Raw genomic sequence first — 12,027 nt, 5'->3', positions numbered from 1 at the left:
AGGAAGTGCACGTGCGGTTCTGATATTAGATTTTGATTTGATGAAACTATTTATTTATTTATTCATTTCATGCAAATAAGATTTTCGGATTGAAAAGAAGAAGTTTTTCTTATTTGTTTTTTTGCCTGTCTTTCTATTACACCTTTGATAAGTGTTTGTGAAATAGTCACGATCATTTTAGAATAAAATAGCATTTTTTTTCCATTACTATAAAGAAATGTTTATGTTTGTTTGGTAAAAGGAAAGAGAGGAAAAATAATTATCGCATATTTAAGTTGGTGTGAGAAATAGAAAAAAAAAATCACTTTTTACATTTTTTTTCTTCATGCTTATTATTTTTTAACTTTCTTGTATCACTTATTTTAAAATTTGTATCCAGTCTTTCTCTCCTCTCACTATATAGATCATAAGAAAAAGGATTTATGATTAACTTCATTGTGAGTATGAAAAACTAATCTACATTAAATATTTAGTTTATATATATTTGAAGTTTATGTAAATATTTTTCTGTCATATTGTACTTTGCTATTTCTAAATCTCAAACATATTTTATTGTTCCTTTTTAATCTTTACAGTTGAATATAATTATTTTAGTGCTAAAAATAAAAAGTAATAATTAAGATAATAAATATTTTTAAAAATTAAAATTAATTATATTATTTAAAGTACTTAATTAAGTTAAATAGTTTATTTACCATTTATTATAAATAATAATAAATACACATGGCTTAGTTTTTATTTTATTTTATTTTTAAGTGTGATGTTGTTTTCGTAAATAATCATTACTTTTTTATCATATAATATTATTTGAAAAATTAATCGCATATGAAAGGATGATTCATAATAACAAAATTATTCAATATATTATAAAAGAAAAAACTATAATTTTTAATATTTTAATTACATAGGATAGAAAAAGAAGTATGTTTTATATTATATGTAACCTTCTAAATATAATTATTATTTCTAAAAAATACATTTATTGAATTATATTTTATGATTTTGTTACACTAGGACAAAATTGTGTGTTTATGAGAGAATGATGATATTCGATTTCGATTTTTTTTTCCCTTTAATTCTGGCCATGTTAACAAAAGCAAGGATGGAGGTTATTTTTTGTTCCCAATGAATTTGTTCTAGTTTTGAATGTTAAATATTACTGAAGAGGGAATTAGATGAATGTTCTTGATTAACATAATTTACCATTTACTTAGTCAAGTATTTGAAAAAAAATTAATAGATATAGTCCTCCCAATCTGATTGATTTAATTTTTATTTTGACATGTTAAACTATTTTTGAGACTAACATTTGAGTTGTTTATACCGTTTAACACCTTATACTTTAAATGTTAATTCTGGAACACAATTTAACGTAAAAAAAAAAACTATTATTATTTTGAGTTTAATCTCTCCTTCGAGGTTTAATCTTATTATCTTCTCGTAATAATTCATAAATTGAGTACTCAATGTCCATCCAAGTTACAATATAAATATAGCTATCACACTCTATCGACACACAAAATTATATTACACAATTAAAGAAACAAAATAACACTACAGTGTGGCAATCACCTGCACAATTAATAAACCCTTCATCTTCAATTTCAAATTATCCAACCTAAACATGCCCTCAAGTCTACATTTGCTTACGTCTGCATTTTTATATTGAGAGTTTAATGCAAACTTAATTCGGATGCAGACTTATAAAATTTTAAGAGTCATATTACAATATAAAATATTAGGTGTCATATAATTACAATATGAAATATTATCAATATTACCAATGTTGAGAATTTGCAGGAATTGTAAAAATATGAAAGATATATGATATATATAAAAGATATGTTATAGGAGAAACTTGTCATATATATCAAAAAGAAAATATATGAATAAAATAAAATAACAAGTTTCTCCTATAACATATCTTTTATATATATCATATATCTTTCATATTTTTACAATCCCTGCAAATTCTCAACATTGATAATATTGGTAATATTTCATATTGTAATTATATGACACCTAATATTTTATATTGTAATATGACTCTTAAAATTTTATAAGTCTGCATCCGAATTAAGTTCGCATTAAACTCTCAATATAAAAATTGAGACGGAAGCAAATGTAGACTTGAGCGCATGTTTAGGTTGGATAATTTGAAATTGAAGATGAAGGGTTTATTAATTGTGCAGGTGATTGCCACACTGTAGTGTTATTTTATTTCTTTAATTGTGTAATATAATTTTGTGTGTCGATAAAGTGTGATAGCTATATTGTAACTTGGATGGACATTGAGTACTCAATTTATGAATTATTACGAGAACATAATAAGATTAAACATCGAAGGAGAGATTAAACTCAAAATAATATTAGTTTTTTTATGTTAAATTGTGTTCCGGAACTAACATTTAAAGTATAAAGTGTCAAACGGTATAAACAACTCAAATGTTAGTCTCAAAAATAGTTTAACATGTCAAAATAAACATTAAATCAATCAGATTGGGAGGACTATATCTATTAATTTTTAGAGTTCAATAACCAAATTGTATCAAATTTTGAAATAAATACAAATTCAAATTTTACATCAAAATTTAAGGACTAAAATACATTTTTTCCTATAAACTATAATTAAAAGCCTACAAGAGATTTAGTATCAACATGAACTATATGCTTCACAAACATCAAAAGAAAAGAAGTATGCTAAAACTTGTTTAATGACACTTGCTCTAGTGATTTTTATACATGTATCTCTTACTCTTTCTGGAATTGAATGTTTTTTTGTTCTTAATTAATTATGAAAGTAATTTAGTGATATAAAATATTTTGATGTTGGTGACTTAATGTATTCTTGTTGATTATATTTATGTAATAAATTCATAATTATTGACTTCAAAAATAAAGGAAAAATATGAGAAGTGGTCTTTATGATTAGATTAGATTAAAGTCGTTTTAATACATTAAATTGTTAAATTTTAATATGTTGATTTGTTATGTTTTTAATACATAAATGATGAGAAAAATCACGGATTATAACTTAAAAAATTATAAGGAAATATCTAAAATTGACTCTTAAAATATATTTGATTAAATCCGGAGTCCATATATTAAAATGCTTGGAATAAATTTTAATATGTTAATGGTTGGAACATGAATTTTAATATTAGACTATTTGTGAAATATGTAAGGAATCGATATTTGATATTTTTTTTAAACCTTTTAAGTAAGGGCTTATTACAGAAAGTGCATTAGATGGAAGCATAAAACACTAAAAAGAAGATATTTTGAATATTTAAATAAGATCATGTTAAGTATGATTATGAACTTGAATATCTCATTTGTGTTTAAACCTAAAAATTCATCAATTAGTTGCATTGACAGAATAATGTAGTAAAAAGAAGAAAAAAAACAAAGCATGAATATTATTTATATATTATTCATTTAGTTTTATTTATTAATATTTATTCAAACATTGTTTATCAAATAAATTATAATACATACCCAACTATTAAGTAAATGTATAGTCAATAGAAATTAAGTAAGGATTAAGTGTTATTGAAAAAAATATATATACACTTATCAATTAAAAATCTATTTATCCAAAAAATTTGTAAGTTTCTGGTCTTATAATTTGAAATCATGACACTATTTTTATTGTTTTGTATATTTTTCATATCAATGTTTATAAAATGTGAATATTGTATATTATTATCATCAAATACAATTTGTATCGTAAACAATACTTTAATAGACTCCTTTCTTTTTTATCTTAAAATAGAAATTTTTTGAACAAAAGCAAAAAAACATAAACTAAAATTACAACAACCATATATATATATATATATATATATATATATATATATATATATATATATATATATATATATATATATATATATATATATATATATATATATATATATATAAAAATCCTACGGTCAACATGACAAATGACAAGTTTCAAAAGGTGAAAGTCAACAATCAAATTTAGAGGTAAAGGTCAACAACACTTGTAATCTACTTAAGTGTCCATCATTTTATTGAAATGCACAACTAGAACTCATGTACAAATACACATTGGTTAACATTATGAATGATGTGGAACAACACAAATTCAACTAATATGTGTATCTTTGATAAAAAAAAAAAGCTAAATCATGCTTGCAAATTAATCTCATTCAAAGCTCCAAAAATTAGAGCATCGTAGAAACAAATATTGAATAAAGTTAATTAATTTTTATAATTTATATTGAATAAATATTGGGATGTTGTTTGAAAAGGAGATACACATTTATTATTTGAATACATTTAATGCATTTCAAAGCTCTAATCCAAAATATTTATGTCTTAAAGTTTTGTATGAACATGTTGTTCATCCTAAATACAAAAAATAAATAAAATGAGTCTTATCTTAAATTTATCTTATAATTGACATTATCATGTTTAATTTTTGTTTATTTATCTTTTATTATTATTATTATTATTATTTTAGATATTTTAGATTTTATTTAATAAATTTGGAAAAGATAAGTATTAGGTTTAAATATTTAATATTTTGTGGATAAATGGAAATATCAAGGAAATTAAAAAGAATATCAACAAAATTTGATTATTAAAGTTATTAGAAAAATGAGATATTTATAAAGTTGGTTATTCTAGTATAAGATAAAGTACACTCAGTCCAATTCAAAAAATCTATAAATAATGGGTGGGTATAGGTCAAAGGGGATATCCCTTATGGGAAAACAACACCCCTTTTGGGGGAGGGAGGGAAAAATAGTTATTTTCGGGGAGAGGGACACTTAACCTAAAATGAGAGAAGGTAGAGGCACATTTCGAAGGTTGGGGGCATTCATCTTTATTTTTATTCTAGTATTTAGAATGTTAATGAGTAACAACTCTCTTATTCATGGGGATTAGGTGCAATGTATTCTTAACTCTTTTTGTGAAAACCATTATTCAATATATTTTTTTCACTCGTGTTTTATTCTTGTTTAACTGCATATTCTAAATTGATTGCATGTTTGAGAGTACCTGGTGATTGGAAGATAGTTTGAGAAACCTAATTGTGATGAAACATCTAATAGAATTCACATGCTAAACATAAATATGGAACATTTAGTCACTAATAACATCATAATTTTTATCATTAATGCAAACTTATTATAAAAAATGCTAGACATAGGTTTTTATTATTCAAGTTTAGACTTGTCGGTAAGACATTATGGCTTGTTACAAAAAGTGTGAATGTTAAAGAAGGAATTAGAAGTATATGTTTGGTGTTTTTGCTTTAAATTGAATCATGAAACTCAATCCTAGTGAAACCTTTATCATATATTGTTGCACACCATATGTTTGATAAAAATACAAAAAATATTTTGTTTTTGTTTTTGTGAAATTTGTTGTCTAATTGAGTTATGAACTTAAAAAGTTGTTGAGTGTTGTACAAGTCACTTGGGAAACGATACTTAGACTTTTTACTTTATTACTTGTGCGATTTGGTACATTTGTCAATCTTGTAACAAGTTTCTGGTGCCGTTGTTAGGGATTTATGTTTAAACACAAGGTAATTTTGGCAATTGTATCTCTTTTAGACTTTGTTATGTGTTTTATTTTTATTTTTTTGGGTTTTTTTATGAAGTTGCACTACTAGAAATTCTCATATTACTTGGGATTTTTCTTGCAAATTTGTTAAGAAAATTTGTAAGAAAAGACTTTTTTTCTGCCATTTTTTCTAAGAATTTTAATTGACAGGTAATTCCTTCGTGGGTAATCATTTCCTACAAATTTATAAAATTTGCAAGTATTTCCTACAAAATTTGTTGTGAAAAGTGTTTAATACAAAATATTTTGCAAGAAAATTGGTAGTAATTTCTTGCAATTTTTTTTTTCACAACAAAATTTGTAAGTATTTCCTACGAAAAAAATTTCAAAACAAAATTGGCATGAAATATGAGTTTTTTTAGTAGTGTTGGTCTATATATGTTTATGATTTTCATTGATTTTGTTTGTGTTTAATGTTTATCTTAAGGTACGCCTTAAAGCATGATCTAGTTGTTGGAAGGTCCTAAACATAGGATTTCAACAGCCTAACTAATCAAATCAAACCAAATACTACAACTCACCATAAATGGGATTTTGTGCTTAGCCCCAACTATTATAGATCTTATTGTAAGTTTTGATGTATGCTTAGTCTAAGAGATCTGGTAAGTTATGTAAAACTTAGATAGACATTACATGAGACATATGTGTGTCTAATCATATAGAACAAAGAAAGTAGTATCCACCACAAATGAGAGTACTGAGTAATTTTTCAACAAGAGACATCTAAGTGAGGTTGCTTGGGAAGTTTGTTTAATCATTCTACATATTGTAATTAATGTTTGGTTAATGTGCTTATGCTTTGCAATTTTGTTTCATTTTTTCCATATTTTCACTTGTTTCTTTGTTATTTTTATAAATTTCAATTCTCAAATTTTTGTTTATTTACAAATTGGAATAACATATTTGTCTGAGTATTTTTTGTGTTATTTTGAGTGCAAGATATTGATGAAAATTAAGATAAGATGCAAAGAAGTACATGATATTAGTTTAATAGGAGACCCACCAAAAAGAAGAAGAAAAATGTCACATTGAATATTAGGTGTTGAGCTAAAAGATGTTAAACAAGCGCTTGGTAGGAGACAACCTAGTATTTTTAGCAAATTTTTCCTTTGAAATATATTTTCCAACGAATATATTGATGCTCGTTAAATGAATTTTTTAATTTGTGTATAAACATGCTTATTAATTAAATTCTCTTAGAACTTGTTCTAATCATGTCCTAAAAATATATGATTGAATGTTTGGATGGTCAATTATAATGTGTTTGAGCAATGATTTTCTTATCACTTGCATATAGTTGAGATAACTTATGTCATACATTGATTGTGGAATAGTTTGAAATTATTATATTTAGTCGGTCCTTGATCAGTGTGAGAGTATGACCATGTTTTTAAATATTTGAGTATAGACACATTCGAGTGTTGAAAGCATATGCTTGTTGTAAGCTTGAGAGTAAAGAGCTATAAGGAAAACAATTATTGCCATGAAATTGATTTATGTCTGATTCTTATTAATATAATCACATAATTGGTTGAAAAGGATAAAGACATTTGTTTGATATGTTTAAGCTACTTAGCTAACCCTGATGTAAGTTAATTGTTTGCTGTTACTCTTTTTTAGCTTAATTGTTTCATTCTTTTACTTTTATCCTTTAAAAAAATATATCTTATCACACAACTTAGCCAAAGAAAACAAGTACATATTTAGTAAAATAAAGGTATGAGGTCAAATCAGTTTAGGATAAGGTATAAACTCCTTACCAGGTATGAGATTGAATAAGTTTGAGATATGCTTTTGTAAAAACCCTACCCGAGTAACAAGAAAAGAGAAAGAAGAGAAGTCACAACAAATCCTATGTGATAAAAAGGGATTGTGTTTTGAGAAGTATATGAAAATTTATGAGAAAATTATTTTGTAGAGAATACTAGGCTACCATGAATTATTTACATTTAGTTGTTCTCTCTAGCTTAGTGGTGTTTTTTAATTCCTGAAAAACCATATTTCTTCTAGCTAAGCCTTATTACAACCTTTAAAAAAAATAATTAAAGCAACAAAATGTGTGCAGTGTGTAAATTAAATGATAAGGAAAAGTTAATGAAGTGGTTTTATAACATGTTGATTATGAGTGATCATTTATAAACACATTGTGCAAAGTGAAACACTAATTTTTGTGAGCTTGTTGATTCAATAGTTTGGTTATTATTTATTATGTTATTTTTACGATTGAAGTGATTAAACATAATCATGCCACTTTATCTTAAGTTTTAAATCCACAAGTGAATTTCTCTTTTGTTGCATGATTAGGATTGATTAAGAAGTCATTTGTTCTTATGATATTCTAATGGGTTGACCTGAGTTTTTCTTTATAGTTTTAAACTTTGACCAGGACATGAAAAAAGTTTAAAGTTTGGGGTATTTTGATAATTAGCATTATAATGTTTAATTTTTTTTATCTTTTTGCTATTTTATTATTATCTTTTTAGATATTTTAGGTTTTATTTAATAAAATTAGAAAAGATAAGTATTTGGTTCACATATTTAATATTTTGTAGATAAATGAAAATATGAAATAAATTAAGGAGAATATCAACATAATTTGATTATCAAAGTTATCAGCAATATGATATATCTATAAAGTCGGTTACTCCAGTACAATATCAAGTACAAAGTTGGAGGCCCAATCCAATTCAAAAAATCTATAAATAATGGGTTTCAAAAAGGTCAAAAGGAACAATCCTTATGGGAAAACAACACCCCTCTTGGGTAAACCCATTTTGGGGGAGGGAGGGAAAAATAATTATTCTTGGGAGAATGACACTTGACCTAAAAGGAGAGAAGGTAAAATACTAAAGGCTCATTCTAAAGGTTAAGAACATTCATCTTTATTTTTGTTTTAGTATTCAAAATGTCAAGGAGTATCTAACTTCATTATTCATGGGGTTTGGGTGTAGTGTATTGTTAACTCTTTGTGAATTTCACTATTCAAGGTAATTTTTTTTCACCAATCTTGTGTTCCATTATTGTGTTAACTACATATTTAGATTGATTGTTATGTAAGAGTACCTACTGATTCAAAGATAGTTTGAGAAACCTCATTAGGATAGAACAACTACTAGATTTTCACATGCTAGAAATATATGTGGAACATTTAATCATTAATAACATCGTAATTTTTCGGTAAGATGTTACATTGTTACAAAATGTGCGAATGTTAGAGAAGGAATTATAAGTATATTGTTTTATGTTTTTTCTTTGATTTGAATCATGAAACTAAATCTCAATGAAGTCTTTATCATATATTATTGCACACCATATGTTTGATAAAAATACAAAAAAAAAAGTTATATTTTATTGTTTTTGTGAACTTTTTTGTCTAATTGAGTTATGAATTGTAAGAGTTGTCAAGTGTTGCACAAGCCTATTGGGAAATGATATTTGTTGGACTTTCCACTTTATTAATTGTGTGATTTGGTACACTTGTCAAGAGTTTTCAAGAGTTATGAATCTCAATGAAGTTTTTATCATATATTGTTGCACATCATATGTTTGATAAAAATACAAAAAGAGTTATATTTTTGTTTTTGCAAAATGTGTTGTCTTATTGAGTTATGAATTGCAAGAGTTGTCAAGTGGTGCACAAGCCTATATGAAAATGATATTTGGACTTTCCACTTTATTGTTTATGCGATTTGGTACACTTGTCAATCCTATAACATCATTTCATGATGTTACGTCCAATCCTATCACAAGGAAGTACAACAACTGATGATGATCATAACATTCAATCCTATAAGACGTTGCACATTCCTCATTTCTCGTCCAACTTAAGATTTTACAAGTGAAATGAGAGAGAGACTCCAGAGAGAGAAACGATATTCTAAAATGAAATTTGGAGATCAAACGGGGGGATGGGGGGTCTGCCTCTTAATTTATAGGAAATTGGGGGTTGGTTATAACTCTAAACATGGTGGCCAATCTTGTGAGTTTTCCCTCCATTGAGGGTTTCTTTTTAGCTTAAACACATTTTGTGTTGTTCAATCACAAAGCTTTATTCAATGGTGGGTTTCATCCGTTATTGATCTCAAAATTTTGGTGCTTGAGGTTGTATCATGGTGAAGTTTTTTTTTGACTTAGGCATCATCTTATCTACTTGAGTCATGGAGACAAAATTTGAATCTTCTAAAAACTACCTTTGAGTTTCTCAAACTATAATTTTGAAGCTCAATATGTTATACTATGTTTCTTCTAATTTTTCAAAAAATCATCAAATATACATTAATTCACCACACATGTTTAAATCCAATTGCTTTTGCTAAATTCTAATCAAAAGGGAGTAAAATCCTCAATTATGCAATATAACTAAGATAAGTGCTAAAATTCATGTGAATTATAAGTAAAACGAGCATTTATCAACTATCATTTGATCCCTATAAAATATGATCATCGTAGTTGAAAACCAAAGCCACCAAAATAGAAGGATGAACTAACATACAAACATAAAAACATCATAACCAGAATACACATCAATCATAATATAACAACCCACAAAGCCTTACATAACCACATGTCTCACAACACCATACAATTACACCAATTGTTTTAGACAACCACACAAAACATGTCATCACCGCAAATAATACAACCACCTATGAACTCAACATTAGGAACCAGTTTGTAACTCTCGCACACAACTTATCAACAACTGCTCCACTTCTCCTGCTCTCCAAGAATCTTATGTGTGAAACTCGCAAACGTCACTTCCCACTACTTTCCTCGGAAGTCCCAATGAAGTATACACAGGTCACTTTCCATTACTCTCCTCAGAAGCCCCAACAAAGTATACATGTCTCACCTCCCATTACTTTCCTCGAGAACTCCAATGAAGTACACCTATGATACAACTACACATAATTATCCTTTGTCACCTTTCATCGAGTCACCACACACAAACATACATTTACATGTCATAATAATTATACTAAGCAACATTTACTCCACAATTTAAACATATAAAATAATACATTACATAAAAATAATAAAGCAAGAAAAAAAAAACAAGAAAACAATAATGTAAGCTCCCCTACCTCTTACTATTTACTTCTCCCTTTTTCTCCTTAAAAATCGACCTCTAAAATTTTCTCTCTTCTTCCTTGACTTGTCACTGTTTTTATTAAAATTCTCTTCCTAAACATTTTTCTCCCCTATATAAACCTAATATTTTTAAAGTATAATTACTAATTTGGTACCCTAACTTTTTCGTTAAGTTCAATTTGGTACCCAAACTTTTGGTTTGTTCAATTTAGTACCCCAATTTTTTAAAGAGATTCAATTTGGTCTCTCCGTTAAGTTGGAGTTAACACCGTGTCCATACAGGACACGTGTCAAGCCATGAAATTATTTATTTATTTATTTATTTTTAAAAAAATAATTTTTGTTTTCGAAAAATTTAAAAACTGTCACGTGTCAGTTTATTATCGTGCCACGTGACAACTTATAATCATGACACGCGGCAATGGTAATAGTTATTTTCAATTTTGTACCCCAATTTAAATTTTTGATTCAATTCAGTACCCAAATTTTTTTAAATGATCCAATTTCATCCTTTCCAATTTGAGACCAAATTAGTAACTAAGTTTAATTATAACTTATATATACATGTTAAAATAATTGTTTTGAATTTATACTTCAAATCACTACACCTAAATATTCAAATTATTTTATTTTTTACAAGTGTAAAAAATTTCATGTGTAAAAAATTACAAAGGTTAAAATGTAAAAAATAAAATAATTTAAGTATTTAGGTGAAATGATTTGATGTATATATTAGAAAACGTTATTGTAACATGGTATATATAGGTTGTAATTAAGCTTATTTACTAATTTGGTCTCAAATTGGAGAGGACAAAATTGGATTATTTTAAAAAATTGGAGAACTAAATTGAACCAAAAATTTAAATTGGGGTACTAAATTGAAAACAACTATTACCACTGCCATGTGTCATGATTGTAAGCTGCCACATGACACGATGATAAACTGACACGTGACAGTTTTTAAATTTTTTGGAAAAAAATAATTTTTTTTCAAAAAAAAAATATATTTTTTAAAAAAATATTTTTTCAAAAAAAAATATTTTTTCAAAAAAAAAAATTTAAAAAAATTTAAAATTTCATGGCTTTACACGTGTCCTGTACGGACACGATGTTAACTCCAACTTAACGGAAATGACCAAATTGAATCTATTTAAAAGATTGGGTACTAAATTGAACAAACTAAAAATTTGGGTATTGAACTTAACAAAAAAGTTGAAGTACCAAATCAGTAATTATATATATTTTTAAAGGAAAAACAATATTCCCTTATTATCATCTAAGAATACTATATAACATAACAACATATAAAAACATCTCATAATATCTAACAATGTA

This window comes from Vigna unguiculata, chromosome 9 (assembly GCF_004118075.2).
Source record: "Vigna unguiculata cultivar IT97K-499-35 chromosome 9, ASM411807v1, whole genome shotgun sequence".
In the NCBI taxonomy this organism is placed as follows: domain Eukaryota; kingdom Viridiplantae; phylum Streptophyta; class Magnoliopsida; order Fabales; family Fabaceae; genus Vigna; species Vigna unguiculata.
The sequence above is the reverse complement of the archived record's forward strand: the minus strand, read 5'-3'. Positions refer to the sequence as shown.